Source organism: Triticum aestivum, chromosome 3B, assembly GCF_018294505.1.
Source record: "Triticum aestivum cultivar Chinese Spring chromosome 3B, IWGSC CS RefSeq v2.1, whole genome shotgun sequence".
NCBI classification, from domain to species: Eukaryota; Viridiplantae; Streptophyta; class Magnoliopsida; order Poales; family Poaceae; genus Triticum; species Triticum aestivum.
This window is the reverse complement of record NC_057801.1, coordinates 805,964,852-805,986,905: the sequence shown is the minus strand read 5'-3', so window position 1 is coordinate 805,986,905 and position 22,054 is coordinate 805,964,852. Positions and strand designations below refer to the sequence as shown.

The window sequence follows — 22,054 nt, the reverse complement described above, 5'->3', positions numbered from 1 at the left end:
AAGGTAAAGTATGCGCTGACTCGCCCTTAGGGACGATAAGTAGCACGTTTTGCCAAGCTTTGAAGCCAACAAGAATTGGTGAAGTCAGCCTACATATGAAGTTCATTCAATCCGGGGAAACGCGTCAGCGCATGCTGGCATTCATGAGATTAACAACAGACGATCACACGTCCTCATATACTGGCTTTCATGTGAGCAAGCTGTGAGAGTAGTCGTGGTACTCTGTGCAGATCCATTGCTTCAAGGTGAAGATGAGTCTACCGTAGACGCCTTGTCTCGGCGAATTGTACTAGACCGAGCGAAGCGAAGAGGTGGTGCCTTGTCTCTGATACCAGATGTTAGCACCCACACCAAATCACTCGATTATCTTTGGAAATTGGGTAGCTAGTCCCGATTACTGAGTCGGTTACCCAAATGGATGAACTAGTCTTGCGAGAGGTGAAAGGGGGAGAGGTAGCCACCAAGTGTCCATTGCCTTTGATCCACCGGATGGGCCTCTCCTCGGTCCTCCCTGCCTTAAGTGGTAGACACTGGTGTCAGGATGGACGCGTTCAACCACACGGGCCCATAGAAGCGTAAGCTAGCCTGACGTGCGCACTTGGGATTTGTTGTGCCGTCAGGAGGTGGGCCCAACATGTCAGGGTAGCTGACAAGGCACACGGGTAAACTCGTGCAGTTTTGCAAACGATGTGCACTTGCGGTTTGCAAACCATGTGGAAGTATCGTGTATTGTTGTCTCCCTCCAAAATGGAACAGGGGTCAGATCTTCTATACCACTTGATTTCCTCTTCTAGAAAAAGACATCCAATCTTCTCATTGGATTGATGTTTTCAATCAATCTATTGAGGTCTCACAAATGCGAGGCTCTGTGATTTTATCGAGATCATCAGTAATCCTGGAACGACACTGCTTCTCTTTTTCATAAATACCACTAGTGTGTTGCGTCCATCCAAATTGGAATCACCTTCAGGCTATGATCTTAAAGTTCCATCGCTGAATCGGTGCTGAATCGGTGTTTTGACCAACGACAAGCTTCTCGCACGCACTCTAAGTCAGCAAAGCCCACCTAACTAACCATCCCAACTCAAATTTAAATGGGCGACGAGTACTAAGGGAGCTAAGAGAGTTAAGAGTCGTGTATGATGGGCGCACAATCCGAAAGTGTTTCAATACACTCGAGTGCACACACGGTTACCATTTGAAATCGGTCCAGGTACCAATGGCAAGGGATGCCCGGACCGGCCATTGCGCATGGTGGAGATGTGTCTAATGGCATCAGTGCGCAGGCTTGTCGTCGATCTGTACTATACTATGTCGATTCAGTACATGGGAAGGTGCGGCTATGGTCATTGCCCCGAGAGGTAGCCATAATAGTGAACCTCGTTAACAAATAACGTCTCTCCCATCTATTTTTCCGCGATCGTTCGCATATTTTCTAACAGTAGTTGCCCCTGATATTTATCTTTACTTCAACCAACAGCTTCTCGCGTCCGGCAGCGTTTTAAGACTGAATTCTAACACAAAGCAAGCATGAGACAATTTAAACTTACACTGCCAAACAAAACTCCCATAGCACACTGTTGCTTTCAGAACTGTTTACAGCAACAGCGGTGAGCCCAGATACAGCAACACATTGACACATTGCTTTAGTGGTCACTACAGGAAACAAGGGTCAGCAAACTGAATGGTTCATGATTGATCAATATAAAATTGTCAAGTTATCAACAGTTCTGCACAGAGCTAACAGAAAACCTTACTCCCAGATTAGAGGACTGTACATGTGAGTGCTTTTTATCTAGCCTGGTGCTGCTGCTCCAACTTCAGGGCTGCACAGCCTCTCGTCTTCTTTGCATTACATATACAAGAATACAGTAAGGAAGCCTACTGTTTTCCTCGAACAAAAGAAGTTACTAACAGCATTGTGTTCGAGAAATGTTCGACAATTCTGCAGTTACTTAAAAACTTTAAAATTCAATAACTATTAATAATACTGAAAAAGAGAGAAAATTTCTCAAAAGTACAAACATACCTTAACTCATGGAAGGGAGTTTGCCAAATAAATTTTGCTTGAAACTGTAAATCAAAACTCCTGTTCTTAGCAGCAATGAGTGAGTGGTACAGTCAATGAATTTATCCACCGTCAATGTTGGTATTATCGTGACAACTCTACAAAAAATGCTTCTTTTTGTAACAGTATGGAACTGCTACAACCCTAGCACACCAATGGAATTAACCTAGAGGAAAACATGAAAGGCGCACATAGATGCGGCACATACTTCGCCCAGCAGGATTCAGTTAATGCAGCTACTTTCAGATTGAGATTAATCCTTTGGATTTCAAGTCTTCTTTGAAAGTCTACAGCAGCAGCCACCAGTGGAAAACAATGGTGAGGTGCACAAAAGCTAAATACAGAATTAACCTGCATATCAATATAGCCTACGGACACCAGCAAGCTCTACAGAGGTACGCCGGTCGCAATCCTTCATCAGAACCAAAATATGACAGGCTGGTATGCTAACTTGGTATGCCTGCCAGCTGTCTGATTGCTAGCACTTCCATTAACAACTGAAGGACTGAAGCAAAGTGACCAACTATCTGCCATCTGGCTCCTCAGTGATGGTTACGTCATTATTACTGCAGATAGTTACATCATTATGACTGTCCAGAACACTACCCGATTCATCTTCCTTAGATACCCTTAGGTTGAAGTATGCCGGATGCTTAGGCTCTGGAAGAATAACACCCTCGCTGTTTAACATCGCAACGACATTTGACATAGTCGGTCGATCATCTGCATGCTCTTGTACGCACATTAGTGCAATGTTAATGTACCTCCTAGCCTCGGCTGCATGGATCTCCTTAGCAATTGATGCTTCTAGAATCTCAAGACATCTTCCTCCTTCCCAGAGCTGCCATGACTACAGAAAATTTATCATCACATACATGTCAAAAATTAATTTCGTTTACAAATAATGTACATATGTGTGTGAGAGTTCGCAAAATGCTCACGTATCCAAGTAGGTTAAGAAAGTCTTCATGCTGATGGAAACCAGAATTCCTTTGTCCGCTAAGGATCTCGAGAAGTAAGACACCAAAGCTGAACACATCAGATTTGATCGAGTAAATGCCTTCAGATGCGTACTCCGGAGCCATATAACCACTGAAATGAGTTAGAAGCATAAGTAAAATACTATATCAAATTTTAAAAGGTTGATGAATCAGCTGATTAATGCTATTCTAATTGTACTTACTATGTTCCCACCACCCTCTTTGTGCTTCCTTGGGTATCATTGGAGCTGAAAATTTTAGCTAACCCAAAATCAGAAATTTTAGGATTCATGTCCTGGTCCAAGAGAATGTTGCTGGCCTTAAGGTCTCTGTGTATGATGCGCAACCGAGAGTGCTTGTGGAGATACAGTAGACCTTGGGCTATCCCTTCGATTATCACACATCTTTTATTCCAATCAACCAACGTTGTTCTGCTAACATCTGCACATTAGAGACTGCATTTTATAGCATGGACGAAACATGATCCAAAATATGGTTGAACTACACTGTGCATACCAAAGATAAAGAAGTCCAAGCTCTTATTTGGCAAATATTCGTACACCAAAAGTTTTTCCTCTCCCTGAATGCAGCAACCCATGAGCTTGACCAGATTACTGTGTTGTAGTTTTGCAATAAGTTCAACTTCGTTTTTGAATTCCGTGAAACCCTGTCTTGAATGTGAGGCAAGCCTTTTAACTGCAATTTCTATTCCATCTGGTAATTGGCCCTGGAAGCATGTACAAAGCTGGAGGCATTATATTTTACTGAAATTACAGAATGGATTACATGCCATCCATGGGAAAAGGACTTTTGGAATATACAACATCACACATCCAACGCATGGCTTAATATTCCTTTTCAGTGCATTACATCTTTTTTTCAGAGTTTCAGTCCACTGCCGTTTCTCAAGAGTTGCATCTTAATTCTTTCTCTAGTTTAAGGCTAGGTAGCAGGTTACTTATGCTAATAATATTTGGTTGAGATACATTTGTAAAACTGGAATTCGGGAGTATATGTTTATCAAGCAACTGTATGTATTTTTTTCTCATTCTAGGTTGTCGATAATATATTGAAAAGCGTGTGACTTCGCCTTTTTCCCCATAGGTTGCTATTACATGGATGAATAATATGATAACTGCCATTGTAGATATTGGAACTTATGTACATTATTTTCAAAGGTAGCTTATAAAACTAGACACATCATATCACGATTCAGTTACTGTAATTAGCTCTACTGTAAACATATAAGGATTTTTTAGGCAATCGTGATATAATATATATTTTAGAATGAACATATGATTGAATCTTTTCAAGACAACACATTTACCTTGTAGACAGGGCCAAAACCACCTTGCCCAAGTAGGTTTTCTTTCGAGAAGTTGTGTGTAGCATGCAATATCTCAGAAAAGTCAAAGAGAATGAACTCTGAACTCTTTTCTTCCAATCTCCAAACCAATGCGTCTTCTTCCGGCCTATTTGTGGCAGCTTGATCATGTACGATTTCAGTTCCTAAATTGAGAGGACACACAAATATACAACCTTAAGGCTGAGTACATATATAAGTGGTAATTTTTTAGAGGAATGTTCTAATCCAAATAACAACAAACCTTTTCTTCGTCTTCTCATCCATACAACGAAACAAATAACACACAAAAATATTGACAGTAATGGAGCTGCCACAGCAATAATCCAAAGCACCCTCCGGCGTGAGTTGCGTCCTAAGAAAAACACGACTTCATATATAGTTTTCATATAAATATAAAAACGAATCCTATATCCTATATACTTAAAAGAGTCACCCCCACTAACTTAATTATCTCAATATGCAAGCATGCCACATCACTATACAATTATGAATGGGATAAGGCCCACCTCAACATGTAACAATGCATGGGAAAAGACCCACCATTACATGTAACCATGCATGAGAAAATATTTTTCATTCTGTTATTCTACTTATATTCAATAAATATTGGACGTAAAAATATTTAATAAATATTTTACAACTTTACATACATATAACAAGTCGTATGCATTTTAAATTTTGGTTCAAGTGTTATGAATCTTAATATTTATATTCAATACAATCAAATCTCATTCAAGTATATTGCAACCAATTTCTACAACAACGCGCTGGGCATCATCTAATTTATTTAGTGTTAAGAGACAATGGCAAATCAGTTGTAGGTTGTGGATCATCTCACTCACTTTACCAATTGAACATGGGCCGGCCCCCTTTGAACTTTGAACCATTCTGACTCTAGCATCTTTCCCCTTATCAATAAACATCATTTTCTTTGTTATTGACTTAACATAGTTCTTGTACTTATTTGTTTTTATTAATCTATTTTAAGCTCATGTCTGCTAGTCTAAAAATGCTACAATGTACTAAGACTATTTAAAGATTCCAATGCAGACTGCATACGGAGCAAAATGACTGAACCTACACTCTAAAATACGTCTATATACATCCTTATCTAGCCTCTACTGAAATCTCTAAAACGTCTTATATTTAGAAACGGAGGGAGTGTGTAACAAGCTAATTATCATAATAGTGAAAAGATCTAAGTACCGATTTTCCTTGCAAGTGGACATTGCAACTATGTACACTAAATCAACTAGCATGAAAGGCAATTTAGTGTAGTATACAACTCTAATTTCCTAGCTTCCTTCTAGTAGCATATAAAATAACCACTATAAGTTCTTTTTAATAGCTGCATGAATTGTCACTCAACGGAAAGAAGAAGGAAGTTCACTCTTTTTAAAAAATGGGAAGTTCTTTTCCTAGAATTTTCCAATAAAAAATAGTACTCCCTCCGTCCAAAATAAGTGTCTCAAATTTGTACTAACTTCAGTACAAAATTGTACTAAGGTTAAGACACATATTTTGGGACCGAGGGAGTATCACGTAAGATGTGTGACATGTTACCTAAATTAATGAATCTAACTGAAGTCGTGGTGCCATCTCCAACCAAGGATCTGCTGAGAAGGATGAGAATTTACATACCATGAAGTTCTTGGGTGGTCGCCTGCGCCTCCGGAGGTGGTGGTGCCGCAACCGGTGACAGCGGTTGCGACTGCGGGGGTGGGTACAATGTAACTGGCGGCATGGTATTGTTGATCGGCGGAAGTTCAGATACCAAGCTGATAATATGCAGCATGGGGTCCGCTTGAAAGAACGGGTATATCTCGTACCTCATGCTACACCGTGTCCCCAGAAGTCGACCACCTTTCCTACGGTCCATGTACTTGAGTGTTAACTGGGAGTAAGGCTGGAAACAGGCCGCACAGTCATCAGCACTCAGGTCGGGCGTGCACTGCATAAGGCAGTAGAGCGTCGGGAGGGAGCTGACATCTAAGCGCGAGGTGGTGAACCTCCTCGAGCTGTTCGCAGCCGATTGAGCTGTGTTGTTCAGAAGTGTGAACAACAAGAAGTTGAAAGCTCTTGTCGAGATGTTTATGAACATCTCGAGGCTCACAATGACGAATATATTGTCATTGACGTTGGTGGCGAGAAAATTCTGGTTGGAGAACCTGAGCATGCAGGGATTGCTATTGTAGTACACGGTGGCGTCCTTATTGCTCGTGCAGTGTTCCTTCCCGTCCTGGAAGGCGGTCACCAAGCATCCTTCGCAGGCAGAGGCATTGGAGTCCCCGCGGCAGAGAGCAAGGGCAAAGATGGTGTTCGGAACATTGCCGACGGTGTCGGTGGCGAAGAGGGTGGTGTTGGATGCTGCTTTCTTTGGGAGGATGGAAGAGAGGAGCTTGAGGTTGGCTTCATAGGTGCTATTTGATTTGTAGTTGCCGCTCTCGCCGCACGCTGGCCACGTTTGGGCAGCGGTGAGAGGCACGAGCAGGAGGAGTGGGAGGATAACCATGGCCATACACGGATGACAAGGCAGATCCACGAATGATAGGAACCTCATAGCCAGGGAACTTGTAGAAACTGAAGAGTTCTAAAAAAAAGGGAGACAAAAAACTTATGTTAGAACAGGAACATAATAATAACTAAAAAGTAAAAATAATGTAGAGAACTGGAAAACGCCAGCATATATCGAAGCTCCACCACCCCAAGTTATAAACTCTGGATCATCAATAAGCGATGGCACGCCAACCTAAAGAACACAGAGGAGAAATGTCCATCTGCTCAGAACTGCAAACACAGCATGCTATTGCTGGAAAGAATCTTCAGAATTCAGAACCTGTGGAGCTAGAAGAATATGCTCCTCTGTTTGCGGCACTGGGCCGTCAGGAGCTGATAGTCTGATACACAGGGAAGGGAACACCACCTTCCATTTAAGCAAATACAGTGATCATGTTCTAGATATCACGCTGCAAAATTGAAGGCATGAAGTGTGTGCTCAAAAATTAATTAAGAGATCTAACTGCTCTAAATCTCAAAGTTCAGATGTCACAAGTAGCCATTCAGATATCAGGGATTGCAAGCTGGAGTTCAGGAAGTCTACTCGAAGTCAAAAACAGGGTTAAGCTGGAAGTTCAGAAAGTCTACTCCAAGTCAAGAACAGGGTTAAGCTGGAAGTTCAGAAAGTCTATTCCAAGTCAAGAGAGGATTAAGCTGGAAGTTTATGAAGTCTACTCCAAGTCAAAACACGCTTGGTATGTCTTCATTTTGATAGTCCACTTAGGACAGGCACTCCAAAATTCTCAATTCAACATGTTGTTTAGCGTGAGCAAAATTCAATGTTTTTCTCTTCAAGCTGAATAAAGAATCTAGCCCCGCAAAAAGAAATTAAAAATAAATCTAGGGGCTTACCACTGGATTATGGGTTGGGACGTCAGCTAGGGGCTTGTGGGTTACGGATCGGGGCTTGTCAACCGGTCAGATAGGTGCTTCAGATAGGGGCTCTGCATTGCAAAGGGGAACAGTCTTAAACAGTAGAGCTAATTACAGTAGCTGAATCTATAAAGGGGGGGAAAGAGGTGATTTCGTACCTCCTGCGGAAGTCGAAGGACGATGACGTCGCCGGCGCGCGGCCTCCGTGCTCCTCTCCGGCACGTCGCCGCCAGCCGCCGGGCGCTCGCTCCGCTCCCCTGCTCGCTCGGCAATGTAGCCTCCGGTCCAGGTGGCGCAGCCCGGAGATAAGTCGGCAGAGTGGGGAGTGGGGAAGGAGGAGGAGCCACTCGATTCAGTGGAGGACGGCGGCGCAGTGGGAGTGCACTTCTTTTCAGACTTGGGTGGACGAGGAGAATGACTGGCTGACCGCGACCGAGTCCATCCCGTCCGTCTCTCTCTGTGCCGACCAGCTGGCTCTGTGGCTCACTTTTTTTTAGAAACCTTTGTGGGCTCATAATGGGCCTGCAAACTGGGGCCTGGGCCAGAGCTCCGAAATCTTTTTCCTTAACCGTTCCGCTCGGGAAAGACAAAGAAAAAACGCATTTTTTTCCTTTTTCGAGAGGCACGCCAGTGCCTCTCGGGGAAGTAAATCCGTGCCTCTCGTGGAAGAAGAAATAAAAATGTGACTTTCCCCTTTTACGAGAGGCACGATCATGCCTCTCGCGGAAGCAAATTGGTACCTCCACAAGAAGTAAATACGTGCCTCTCATGCAAGGAAAAAAAAATGCAAGTTTCCACATAAAAATTCCTAATTGTTTTTTGTCCAAAACCTTAAAAAAAATAAAAAGCCAAAAAATTGAAAAAATTATCTAAAAACCGAAAAAGCATAAAAAAAACATCCAAAGGAAGCGCCCAGAGTACGACACGTGGCGGCGACTAAGAGCACGCCAAGTGGCGTGCTCCTGACCACACCCCAAATGACCCTTGCAGGGGCTCCCGAAAGAATACTCTTTTTTTAATTAGTTGCTCCCCAAAAACTCCTATACGGCGCCTTATGGTCGAATGGAGCAAACTGGACCTGAAGCACTATGTTCGTGGGCCTTTAGTTTGATTATGTTCACGCCCATAAAAGACACATGGTTTGATCTGTTTGACTAGACTGGTTGACCAATGACAAGACTTGTCCTTTGATTTCACCCATTGACTGTTGACTTGACCATTGACCATTGGCATTTAAAAAATCATTAGTTTGAAAAAAGTTCATGAATTGAGAAAATTACATATTTCAAAAAGTTCATGATTTTGTGAAAAAAATCACGAATTTGAAAGAAAATTCACAAATTTAAAGAAGTTCATGCATTTTAAGAAAAATATATAACAATATAATAAGAAACAGCACAGACAACCAAGAAAACTAAAAAAAGAAAAATCAACTGAAAGCTTCCAAAAACTAGGGACCGAAGCACAAGAATACCTCTTAATGGGCCAGCCCATAGAGAAAAACGATCAAAGGGGAGGGTGTGCGCTGCGTAGGCGCATGAAGCGCCAAATAAGATTTGGTTAAGTGTAGCTCATTTAATAGTCTCAGCAGGCCACATGGTGAAAATGATTTTGTTTTGCCTTTTTGCCTATGCAAGAGGTGTCCAAGAAATGGGAACATTATAGACTTGACGTTAGGGTTTTAAGATTTCCCGCTAACGCATTGGCTGCCATTGGATGCGGCACACGGATCTTGGCGCACGTCAAGCGCCAAGTCGCCACCCAAAAAGTATTTGCTACAGGATGATACTGCTTAAATGAGCATACATGACATACATTAAAGAAAAAGACGCATTGTGACGTTTTGTGTTGAACCAAAAACAAATTCTGTCATGGAAGTGGCATTACCATGACGGTAAAACTATTGAAAACATGTATTATTATGGATGTGTTGGGCATCTACTTCTACAAAAGTTATTATAATAGAAAATATAGTTCTTGTTCTGAGCTGGTCGGCGACACACCTACATGACTTTTTTTTGGCTTTTCATGACATAAAAAATCATGGTACAAGTGAGGGTGAATGTTTTGGTTATTTTAGCACTTCATACGGGATAAGCTGTGTGGTTGAGTCGAGCGAGATGCAGCAGTTTTGCACAATCTCTCGTATGTGCGTGCGAGCCTTCACATTACAGAACTCGGGTGATCGATCGATACACACGGGGCGGTAGTTGCATGACCCCAATCGAGCGATTCTCATGCGTGGTAGTTGCAACCCCGCTGCATGAGCAAGAATCCACATTATAGGGAGAACCCGATTGTTCGACGACATGCGCGAGAGTCTCTAATGGCGTGTTTGGTTCAAGTTGCGAATAGTACCTGCATGGCATATACTTGTCAACCCAGCTTGGTTGAGCAAAAACAAGGCCTAATGCGCCATCTACAAGTTGTTTGGTTGCCTGCATCTAGGGTCCCTTTATTAGGTAATACGCAAGTGCACTTTGTTTGGTTGCCTACTGCGCTACTGCTAAGCCCACTAGTTGTAGCGCCGGAGCACATCACACGCTATAGCTATGTGGCCTGCCCTTTTGGCCCCGGCAGCCTGCTAAGCAGCAGCGCGGCCCGTTTTGGCCGGCGCTACTGGTACATACCAGTAGCATGGGCGTCCAAACAGGCGCTACTACTAAAATTCTATGTATAAGCATTTTTCTAGTAGTGCTCGCAACCAACGCAATAAAGGGGTTGTCAATCCCTTCACGACCACTTGCGAAAGTGAGATCTGATAGAGATTATATGATAAGATAAATATTTTTGGTATTTTTATGATATAGATTGGAAAAGTAATGATGCAAATAAAAGTAGATGAAAAACTTATATGATAAAAGATAGACCCGGGGGCCATAGGTTTCACTAGTGGCTTCTCTCAAGATAGCATAAGTATTACGGTGTGTGAACAAATTACTGTCGAGCAATTGATAGAAAAGCGAATAATTATGAGATTATCTAGGCATGATCATGTATATAGGCATCACGTCTGTGACAAGTAGACCGACTCCTGCCTGCATCTACTACTATTACTCCACACATCGACCGACTCCTGCCTGCATCTAGAGTATTAAGTTCATAAAGAACAGAGTAACGCATTAAGAAAGATGACATGATGTAGAGGGATAAACTCATGCAATATGATATAAACCCCATCTTTTTATCCTCGATGGCAACAATACAATATGTGCCTTGCTGCCCCTGCTATCACTAGGAAAGGACACCGCAAGATTAAACCCAAAGCTAAGCACTTCTCCCATTGCAAGAAAGATCAATCTAGTAGGCCAAACCAAACTGATAATTCAAAGAGACTTGCAAAGATAACTTAATCACACATAAAAGAATTCAGAGGAAATTCAAATATTTCTCATATATAAACTTGACCATAAACCCACAATTCATCGGATCTCGACAAACACACCACAAAAAGAGTTACATCGAATAGATCTCCAAGAAGATCGAGGAGAACTTTGTATTGAGAATCTGAAAGGGCTCGTTATCGACTAGGGGGGGGGTGAATAGGCGATTTTTATGAGAGTCTTCAAAACATGGGAGTTTCAAAGACAAACAATAGAGACAACACTATTCGTATGCAGCAGAAGGTAGACTACACTAGACAAGCCATAGTCAAGTATTCAATGAAGTGAAAGCACGAAGACTAATAGCAACTAGGTAGTAAAGATCAGGATGGAAGATAGTATGAAGCCAATCAGAACAGGTAGTCACACAGTGAAGTCAAACAGATAATGCAAGCAAGCAATGACTTCACGAAGACAAACTGTAAGTAGAGAGAAGTGAGAGATAGAACCAGTAGCTTCAGGAGGACAATGATTTGTTCGACCAGTTCCAGTTGCTCTGACAACTGTACGTCTGGTTAGGGAGGCTGAGATTCAACTCAGAAGACCGCGTCTTCACCTTATTTCCCTTGAGCTAAGGACACCTAGTCCCCGCCCAATCACTCTGGTAAGTCTTCAAGGTAGACTTCCAAACCTTCACAGACTTCGTTCACCGGCAATCCACAATGGTTCTTGGATGCTCAGAACGCGACGCCTAACCGGCTGGAGGATTCACAGTCCTCAAGTGTACCAAGTCTTCAGATCACGCGGACAGAAAGACTTTAGTGATGCCAAACACTCTTTGGGCTTTGGTTAGTTTGGGCTTTGTCCTCGCAAAGATTCTCTCTCGAAAGCTTCGGCGGTGGGTTGCTCTCAAACGACAAAAGACGTGTACTAACTCTGAGCAGCCACCAATTTATGGTGTAGGGGGTGGGCTATTTATAGCCACTGGGCAACCCGACCTGATTTGTCCGAAATGGCCCTGGGTCACTAAGGAACTGACAAGTGTCACAACGGTCAGATTTCAAACACACGCGGTAGCTTGACTTGGGCTACAAGTAAAGCTGACTTATTCGACTCTGGATAAGATTTGCACTCATTGTCTTCCCTCGAAGACGTAGGATTTGGTTGAGCATCACTTCAGTCATTCTGACTTCGTTCACTTGGACCCCATTTAACAGTGCGTGGTTCCTATGACTCAACAAAGAAGAAAAGGAAACAACAAAACAACTAAGTCTTCGCGCTCCATAGTCTTCACTCAATGTCTTCTCGTGTCATAGTCTTCAACGTGAATAGCTTCACAGACCACCATTGTCTTCAATGTCTTCACACATTTTTAGGGGTTATCTCCGGTAGGCGGTTATTCTCAAGAGGAGTGGACTCCGCTCCTCATTCACGAGAAAATGGCTGGTCTTCGGGATGCCTAGTCCCATGCTTTATGCAAACTAAATCAAAATACCTGCAAACAAAGCTCCCCCTGGGACCCGTTGAATGTTGGAGGCACTCGTTGTTTCGAGCAAGCCATGGATTCATGCTTGTGGAGGAGGGGGAGTGTAAACTTTACCATTCTGTTTGGGAACCGCCTATAATTTGTGTAGCATGGAAGATATCGTCGTCTCTTAGTTGTTATGTTGACAATGAAAGTATGCCGCTCAAAATATAATTTATCTCTATTTCAAAACCGAGCTGTAGCACCTCTACAAATCCCTGCTTCCCTCTACGAAGGGCCTATCTATTTACTTTTATGTTGAGTCCTCACCCTTCTTATTAAAAAGCACCCGCTGGAGAGCACACTGATGTTTGCATTCATTATTATTGGTTTATATTATGTATGACTTGACTGGATCTCTTTTACCATGAATTACAATGTTTAGTTAGTCCTTGATCTTTAAAGATGCTCTGCATTTATGTTTTGCGGTCTCAGAAAGGGCTAGCGAGATACCATTTTGTTATATCATGTTATGATTATTTTGAGAAAGTGTTGTCATCCGAGTTTTATTATTATGGCTCGCTAGCTGATTATGCTATTGATATGAGTAATTGTGAGACCTACGTGTTATTGTGAGTATGGTTAGTTCATAATGATTGCTGAAACTTGAATGCTGGCTTTTCATGTTTACAACTACAAGAGCAAACCGAGTTTATAAAAGTTTTTCTTTTTCTCTTTCAGTTTGTCAACTGAATTGCTTGAGGACAAGCAAGGGTTTAAGCTTGGGGGAGTTGATACGTCTCCGTCGTATCTACTTTTCCAAACACTTTTGCCCTTGTTTTGGACTCTAACTTGTATGATTTGAATGGAACTAACCCGGACTGACGCTGTTTTCAGCAGAGTTGCCATGGTGTTGTTTTATGTGCAGAAATAAAAGTTCTCGGAATGACCTGAAACTCCACGGAACACCTTAGAAAAAACAATAAAAAATCCTCGCCAAAGATGAAGACCAGGGGCCCACACCCTGTCCACGAGGGTGGGGGCGCCCCCTGGGCGCGCCCCCTACCTCGTGGGCCCCCTGGTGGCCCTCCGACGCCAACTCCAACTCCATATATTGGCTTTCGGGGAGAAAAAAATGGGAGAGAAGAAATCATCACGTTTTACGATACGGAGCCACCGCCAAGCCCTAATCTCTCTCGGGAGGGCTGATCTAGAGTCCGTTTGGGGCTCCGGAGAGGGGGATTCGTCGCCGTCGTCATCATCAACCATCCTCCATCACCAATTTCATGATGCTCACCACCGTGCGTGAGTAATTCCATCGTAGGCTTGCTGGACGGTGATGGGTTGGATGAGATTTATCATGTAATCGAGTTAGTTTTGTTAGGGTTTGATTCCTAGTATCCATTATGTTCTGAGATTGATGTTGCTATGACTTTGCTATGCTTAATTCTTGTCACTAGGGCCCGAGTGCCATGATTTCAGATCTGAACCTATTATGTTTTCATGAATATATGTGTGTTCTTGATCCTATCTTGCAAGTCTATAGTCACCTACTATGTGTTATGATCCGGCAACCCCGAAGTGACAATAATCGGGACCACTCCCGGTGATGACCATAGTTTGAGGAGTTCATGTATTCACTATGTGCTAATGCTTTGTTCCGGTTCTCTATTAAAAGGAGGCCTTAATATCCCTTAGTTTCCAATAGGACCCCGCTGCCACGGGAGGGTAGGACAAAAGATGCCATGCACGTTATTTTCCATAAGCACGTATGACTATATTCAGAATACATGCCTACATTACATTGATGAACTGGAGCTAGTTCTGTGTCACCCTATGTTATGACTGTTACATGACGAACCACATCCGGCATAATTATCCATCACCAATCCGGTGCCTACGAGTTTTCCATATACTGGTTCTCGCTTATTTACTTTTCCGTTGCTACTGTTACAATCACTACAAAATACCAAAAACATTACTTTTGCTGTCTTTACTTTTGTTACCGTTACCACCACTATCATATTACTTTGATACTAAACACTTTGCTGCAGATACTAAGTTTCCAGGTGTGGTTGAATTGACAACTCAGCTGCTAATACTTGAGAATATTCTTTGGCTCCCCTTGTGTCGAATCAATAAATTTGGGTTGAATACTCTACCCTCAAAAACTGTTGCGATCCCCTATACTTGTGGGTTATCAGATACCATAATCCTAATGTTGGGGTGTAAGCCATATATCGAAGAATTCGCTTCACAGCTAAGTGATGCGATTCCTTTGGTGCCGCTTGGAATCGGGCACACATGCAAACACTAAGCATTATATCTGGCCTAGATGCACATAAATAAAGCAAAGAACCAATCATGGAGTGGTATACCTTTTGATCGAACTCTTTACCATTGTCGTCGGGACCCAGATGACTTTTGGTTGGCATTGGCGTCGTGTATCCTTTGCAGCCTTGCATTCCAAACTTCTTCAGGCAGTCTTTGAGGTATTTTTCTTGATAGATGAAGATGTCGTTTCGTTGCTGACGGATTTGGAGACCCAGAAAGAACTTCAGCTCGCCCATCATGGACATCTGATATTGCTCTTGCATCATGTGACCAAACTCATCACTGTATTTCTTGTTGGGGCAGCCGAAGATAATGTCATCCACATAGATTTGGCACACAAATAGTTCACTATCATATGTCTTCGTGAAGAGTGTAGGATCTAGTGAACCAGGTTTGAAGACTTTGCTCTTCAGGAAGTCTTTGAGCGTATCATACCAAGCACGAGGGGCTTGTTTGAGACCATACAGTGCCTTGTTGAGCTTGTATACCATATCAGGATGTTTTGGATCTTCAAAGCCAGGAGGTTGTGTGACATATACTTCTTCTATCTTTCCATTAAGTAAAGCACTCTTCACATCCAGTGGAAGGAATTGACTTCGATGAAACATTTCCATTAAGTAATGCCCACAGAAATTGGTTAGTTGTGTTGCTCTTTGTAGAACCACGAAGTATGTCAAGAGGGGGGGGTGATTAGACTACTTGACCAAATAAAAACTTAACCTTTTCCCAATTTTAGAGTTTTACAGATTTTAGCTATCTTAGGACAAGTCAAGCAATCATCACACGAATCAAGCAAGCATGCAAATAGTATATAGGCAGCGGAAATTAAAGCATGCAACTTGCAAGAAAGTAAAGGGAAGGGTCTGGAGGATTCAAACGCAATTGGAGACACGGATGTTTTTGGCGTGGTTCCATTAGGTGGTGCTATCGTACATCCACATTGATGGAGACTTCAACCCACGAAGGGTAATGGTTGCGCGAGTCCACGGAGGGCTCCACCCACGAAGGGTCCACGAAGAAGCAACCTTGTCTATCCCACCATGGCCGTCGCCCATGAAGGACTCGCCTCACTAGCGGTAGATCTTCACGAAGTAGGCGATCTCCTTGCCCTTACAAACTCCTTGGTTCAACTCCACAATCTTGTCGGAGGCTCCCAAGTGACACCTAGCCAATCTAGGAGACACCACTCTCCAAGAAGTAATAAATGGTGCGTTGATGATGAACTCCTTGCTCTTGTGCTTCAAATGATAGTCTCCCCAACACTCAACTCTCTCTCATAGGATTTGGATCTGGTGGAAAGAGGGTTTGAGTGGAAAGCAACTTGGGTAAGGCTAGAGATCAAGATTCATATGGTAGGAATGGAATATCTTGGCCTCAACACATGAGTAGGTGGTTCTCTCTCAGAAATGGTAAGTTGGAAGTGTAGGTTTAGTCTGATAGCTCTCTCCGCAAATGAAGAGGAGGTGGAGGGGTATATATAGCCTCCACACAAAATCTAACCATTACACACAATTTACCAAACTCGGTGGGACCGATTCAACAGACTCGGTCAGACCGATTTAGTAAACCTAGTGACCGTTAGTGATTTTCGGTGGGACTGACATGCAACTCGGTGAGACCGATACGATTAGGGTTAGGGCATAACATAATCTCGGTAAGACCGATTACACAAACTCGGTGAGACCGATTTTGGTAATAAGCTTTCCAGAGAGTTGGTCAGGTAAACTCGGTGGGACCGATTTGCTCTTTTTGGTGAGACCGAAATGTTACAAAAAGGAAACAGAGAGTTTACATTGTAATCTCGGTGGAACCGATCGCTCACTTCGGTTAGACCGAAACGTTACGAAGGGAAACAGAGAGATTACAATCCCATCTCGGTGAGACCGAGATCCCTATCGGTAGGACCGATTTGCTTAGGGTTTGTGGCAGTGGCTATGACATTTGAAATCGGTGGCGCCGGGTTGGAAGAATCGGTGTGACCGATTTTGGCTTTGGGTTTAGGTCATTTGTGGATGTGAGAAAGTAGCTTAGGGTTTTGGAGCATATCACTAAGCACATGAAGCAAGAGGCTCATTAAGTAACACCTCATCCCTCCTTGATAGTATTGGCTTTTCCTATGGACTCAATGTGATCTTGGATCACTAAAATATAAATGAAGAGTCTTTGAGCTTTTGAGCTTGAGCCAATCCTTTGTCCTTAGTATTTTGAGGGGTCCACTTTCATCATCCATGCCATGACATTCATTGAGCATTCCTGAAATAATAGTCTTGGAATAGCATTAGCTCAATGAGCTATATGTTGTTATGAATTACCAAAACCACCTAGGGATAGTTTCACTTTCAATCTCCCCCTTTTTGGTAATTGATGACAACATATAGATCAAAGCTTCGACAAATGATAATAAGATTGAAAAACGTCGTCGCTTTGAGAAGTATGTGATAAGCAAGAGCTCCCCCTAAATTTGTGCATAGTTTAAAATTTGCTTTGGACTGCAAATGCACAAGGAATTAGGCTCATGGGTTACTCTTTCATGTCACATACATCTTGGTGGAGCGCTCAAAATGATAAATATTGAATACATGCACTCATCGCCAAGCAAAGTGAATGATCACATAGGATAGATAAGATAATAGCAGCAAACATGCATAAGTGTAGCTTATGATCAAACACATGATCATCAATGTCTCACAAAATAGCATAGTATCTCAAGCAATCAAAAGCAAACCAGTTTGAACCACCAAAGTAAGAGAGAATAAAAGCAACACACTCTCTCTCGAAGCCTATGATCTATACACCCCCCCCCTTTGGCAACAAGTTACCAAAAAGTTCATAGAAAATGCATAGTGCTAGATGGACTCTCAGGCTTGATCTTCACTTGGTGGTGTAGAGATGGCTCCTTGGACGAAGGCTTCAGTTGATGTAGAGGGAGCTGGAGGAGTTGGTGCTGGAGCTGGTTGCACTGGAGCTGTAGGAGCTGTAGCTGGTGTAGATGATGTGGCTCTGGTGTCTGGCACGGGCACAGCAGCTGACCTCTGAGCTCTAGGCACTCGGGCAAAGACATTAGTGGTAGTCTTGCCCTTCCTCTCCTGCATGTCATCCTGTAGCTGCTCCACAACTGACTGAATCTCAGTTACCTTGACATCTAGTTCATAGAATTTTTGTTCCATGATTCTCTCCAAGCTCTCCTGATTTTGAGTGAGGGTGGCCAATCCCTTCTCAATCCTCAGAGATGATGCTATCAAGTAACCAAGCTGCTCCTGCTTGTTCTTCAAGAAATACTCAGATGCCTCCTCTTGAGTTGGCATCTTGGCAGCCTTCTCCTTCCTTGCCTTCTCCTTCCTTGCCTTCTCCTTCTTCTCTTGAGCTTGAACTGATGATGGATCATCCTCATTCATGACAACCTCATTGTCCTCAAAGTCTGGATAAAGTGGAAAATGTTCCCTATCCAATAGATATTTTCCTGTGCCCATCTTTGAGTTAATCAACTCCTGAATCTGAGGGGCATATCCACAACTCCTCTTATGATCTGCTGCAGTCCTCTTAATGGTTTCGACTATAAGGCTCATGACCTTGAATTTCTGTGGCACATCGAATAAATGCAACATATTGATTGCATGCCCTCTGATCATGCTATGGTCACCAGACTTAGGCAATAGAGTGTGCCTTAGGATCCAATTGATTGTAGGCAGCCTTGATAGGAGAAAGTGGACTGATCCAAAAGAGAAAGTTTCTAGGGCTTTGTCTAGGATCTCCTTGTACATATGTGCCATGGTATTGTGTCCCATTTTCTTCTTGGCATATACATCCAGGTCATCATCATTTTCCTTTGGGGCATTTATCAGTTTTGCCCACTACTCAACAGTTGACTGGTACCTTGTACCTTTAAACATCCAAACAATCCTCCCATCTGGATAGAAGTGTGCTGTGGAGTAGAACTGCATGATAAGTTCATCATTCTAGTTTGTGAGCTTTTGCCCAACAAAATCTGCAACTCCACAAGCAACAAAGCTGTCTTACACTCCAGGATAGTGCTCTTCATTTTCCTTTATGTAGGTCCAGTCGACCCACCTCATATCACAAACTATGGGCTTCTTATACAATACAGTTGTCTCATAGAAGTCCTGATGTTCCTTTGTATGGAACCTATAATCAACAACAGGTCTTCTCCTTGTGGCATATGGATCTGCCATCCTCCATAGCCTCAATCCCGAGTCTTTTCTGATGTTCATGTCCTCAGCCACAGGATGGACATCATTATGATCTGGTATCTTGGGCTTGAGCTTCCTCAGAGCTTGTCCTTCTTCATCTTCCTCCTCAGCAACCTCAGGCACTGGGGCCTTGTTCTTCTCAGCAGCTGCAATACTCCTGGTATTCCTCTTTGGTGCAGTCTTGGCCTTGGGGGCAGCTTTGGGTGCTTCCTTGGGCTTAGATGTTGCAGCCCCTGATCTAATAGCATCACCCATAAGCTTTGGTGCCTTTGGTGCTGGTGCAGCAAGCTCTTCTTCTTCTTCCATCATGGAAGGTTGACCAACAACTCTGGCCATGGTCTTCTTGACCCTTTCCTTCCTCTTCTTTCCTTTAGCAGCTGGCTCTTTGGGATCAGGCTTTTCAGGCAGTTGAGTTGAGACTCTGACTTTGGACATTGGCTGTCTTCCTGCAGGCCTTTTAATCTTCATGCCTGGCTTTGTATGCTTTGCTGAGCCATACTCCTTTTTGAGCACTACCTTCTTGGAGGTAGCCTCATCCTCTTCAACTCTATAATCCTCATCTTCAGAGTCTGAAGTTCTCTTCTTCCTTTGCCTGGTAGCAGCCTTAGGCAGGTTGCTAGGAGTGCTCCTGCTGCCTTCATCTGAAGTGCTGGAGGGACTAGTGCCCGCACTCATGTGAATCTGCTCTGCTGACCTGTTCTAGCTGTCACTCTGGTCTGACATGCCGCAAACACTGACTGCTGACCCTGTGAAGAGTTATAGATGAGATAGAGTGGATGAGCATCACAAAATGCAGAGATTTTTGCAAAAGAATGATTCAAAAATTCAGTTTTAGTTTTCCACAGAAAGCATTTCGGATCAACCGAATCTCAAACTCGGTGATACCGAAGCAGTTTTGGAACCTAAACTGATGAACTCGGTTGGACCGAGTCACAGTTCGGTGGCACCAAGACTACTAGGGTTTCACAAAGTCCTAAAATCGGTCGCACCGATTAGCAATTCTCGGTCAGACCGAGAGTTACTTGTGCAATGGCATGAGCCAAATTGGTGGGACCGAGTTTTTCAACTCGGTGGGTCCGAGATGGTTTCGGCGGAAACCTAACCCTAAATTTTCAAATCTCATCTAATCTACGAATTGCATTGACTGGATAGGAGTGTTTCAATCATGGCAAGAATCAATAAGAACACAATGTGCTAGGAATCGGACGAGGATAGCACTATGATCGAGTCCATACCCTAGTTCGGTGATGAACTCGCCACAGCGGCAACGGCGGGGTTGAATTCCGTTGACGGCAGCGGAGACCAGCGATAGGAGGCGGCTGGCGACGAGGAGATGATCCGGAGACCTTGGAAGCAGAGCGAGCTATTGCGCGGGCGAAGGGGTTCGGAGGAATTTCCAAATTTTTGCCCGTGACTATATATAGCCCGACCCTGTCGGTGTGACCGAGTGGAACAACTCGGTGGCACCGAGATGCATAACTGTGTTCAGTTACAGCAACTCAGTGTGACCGAAAAGTTCAAATCTGTTGCACCAAGATCGAAAACCTAGATCGACTTAGTGATCTCAGTAGGACCGAAATGGAGGAATCGGTTGGACCGAGAATCACAAAGAAGTTTTGGAAGTTTAAGTCTATGACGAATCGAGGACTCCGAGTGCTCCTCACACAGAATGGTTCGAATCTGACTTGACCAAATTTTGTGATGTAGCATGAATAGAGTTTGAGACGAGAAAAGCATAGATAGCTAGAGAAAGTTCTTAGGCATTCTTGTCCATCCACTTGGCCAAAGGAAGCAAGAACCAAACAATCAAAACAACAAGTGGATGTCCTTGAATGAGTACAATATGCACCAACATGCTCACACAATAAGATAGCAAATGAAATATGTGGCAAAGCATGCACAACCAATTCTAACATCTATCAAACAATTGGCGATGACTAGGTCATCTATATATGAGTATATTGACTTAGGAGTCAAATGATAAACATTTGATCATAGGTCATACTCATCGTTTGAGCTCAAGTGGGGTTACCACTTTTACATAATGCATTGATGTGTTCACACCATTAGAGTTGCTTTGACTCAATTCTTAGAGTTAAGCTCCCCCTAGATGTGAGATCCCCTTTTAGAGGGATGAACTAACCTTGGGTTTTGTCGATGATGACTTCATGTAGGTGTTGAAGACGTGGATGCTCAATGTTGATGTAGATCATTTGGAGCAATCCTTTGGAGTGAGTTGCACTTTCAACTTGCCTACATGGGTTAGTCCCACAAGGAACAAACAAGAATATCCAAAGACATAGAGTGATGCACACACAAGATGATGTCCATGAAAACATTAGGTTACCTTGTCCCTTGCCTTACCAACATGAGGGTTTGTGACTCCTTGAACTAGTGCAAGATGTGGAAGTTTATTGCACTTGTCATTGCCATAATGATATGAGTGAAGAATGTTGGCGGAGTCACCCTCAAGAACTCTCTAGTTCTTCTTCTTCGGGATCCACATCATCTTGATGGGAATCCTTGGAGTTGTAGTTGTACTTGATGAAGTAGAGCTTGACATAGTCTTGGGAATCCACTTGACCGAGACCTTAGGTGCTTCTACAACTGCATCAATCTCTTCTTGAAGCTTGTCCTTGCCTTTGTTCTTGTGGTCTTGTGGTGGAAGATCATCTTGAGCTTGTGTTCCCTTGAAGGAAGTAGGATCATACTTCTCTTGTTGAGGAACAAACTTCGTCTTGGGGTATTGATATTCTTCCCACTCAACTCCATTGGCATTGAACTTTCGTTCAAAACCAACACCTTGATTCTTCCGGTGTCTTCCTTGCTTGCGTACAATTTCCTCGAATTGCTTACTGCCGGCAAGGCTCTTGTAAACACC

At 43.2% G+C, this 22,054-nt stretch overlaps 1 pseudogene across 1 annotated transcript; it reads right to left on the bottom strand.

Moving 5' to 3' along the window:
• Positions 1 to 2,044: 2,044 nt before the first annotated feature.
• On the bottom strand, positions 2,045 to 8,293 carry LOC123072561 (cysteine-rich receptor-like protein kinase 10; annotated as a pseudogene). Its single transcript, XR_006435222.1, has 11 exons — positions 8,002 to 8,293; positions 7,823 to 7,914; positions 7,251 to 7,337; positions 7,084 to 7,163; positions 6,056 to 7,004; positions 4,656 to 4,766; positions 4,376 to 4,557; positions 3,565 to 3,775; positions 3,252 to 3,489; positions 3,010 to 3,160; positions 2,045 to 2,918 (listed from the first exon to the last, which is right to left on the bottom strand). The product of XR_006435222.1 is annotated as a cysteine-rich receptor-like protein kinase 10 (transcript).
• Between the last annotated feature and the right edge of the window lie 13,761 nt (positions 8,294 to 22,054).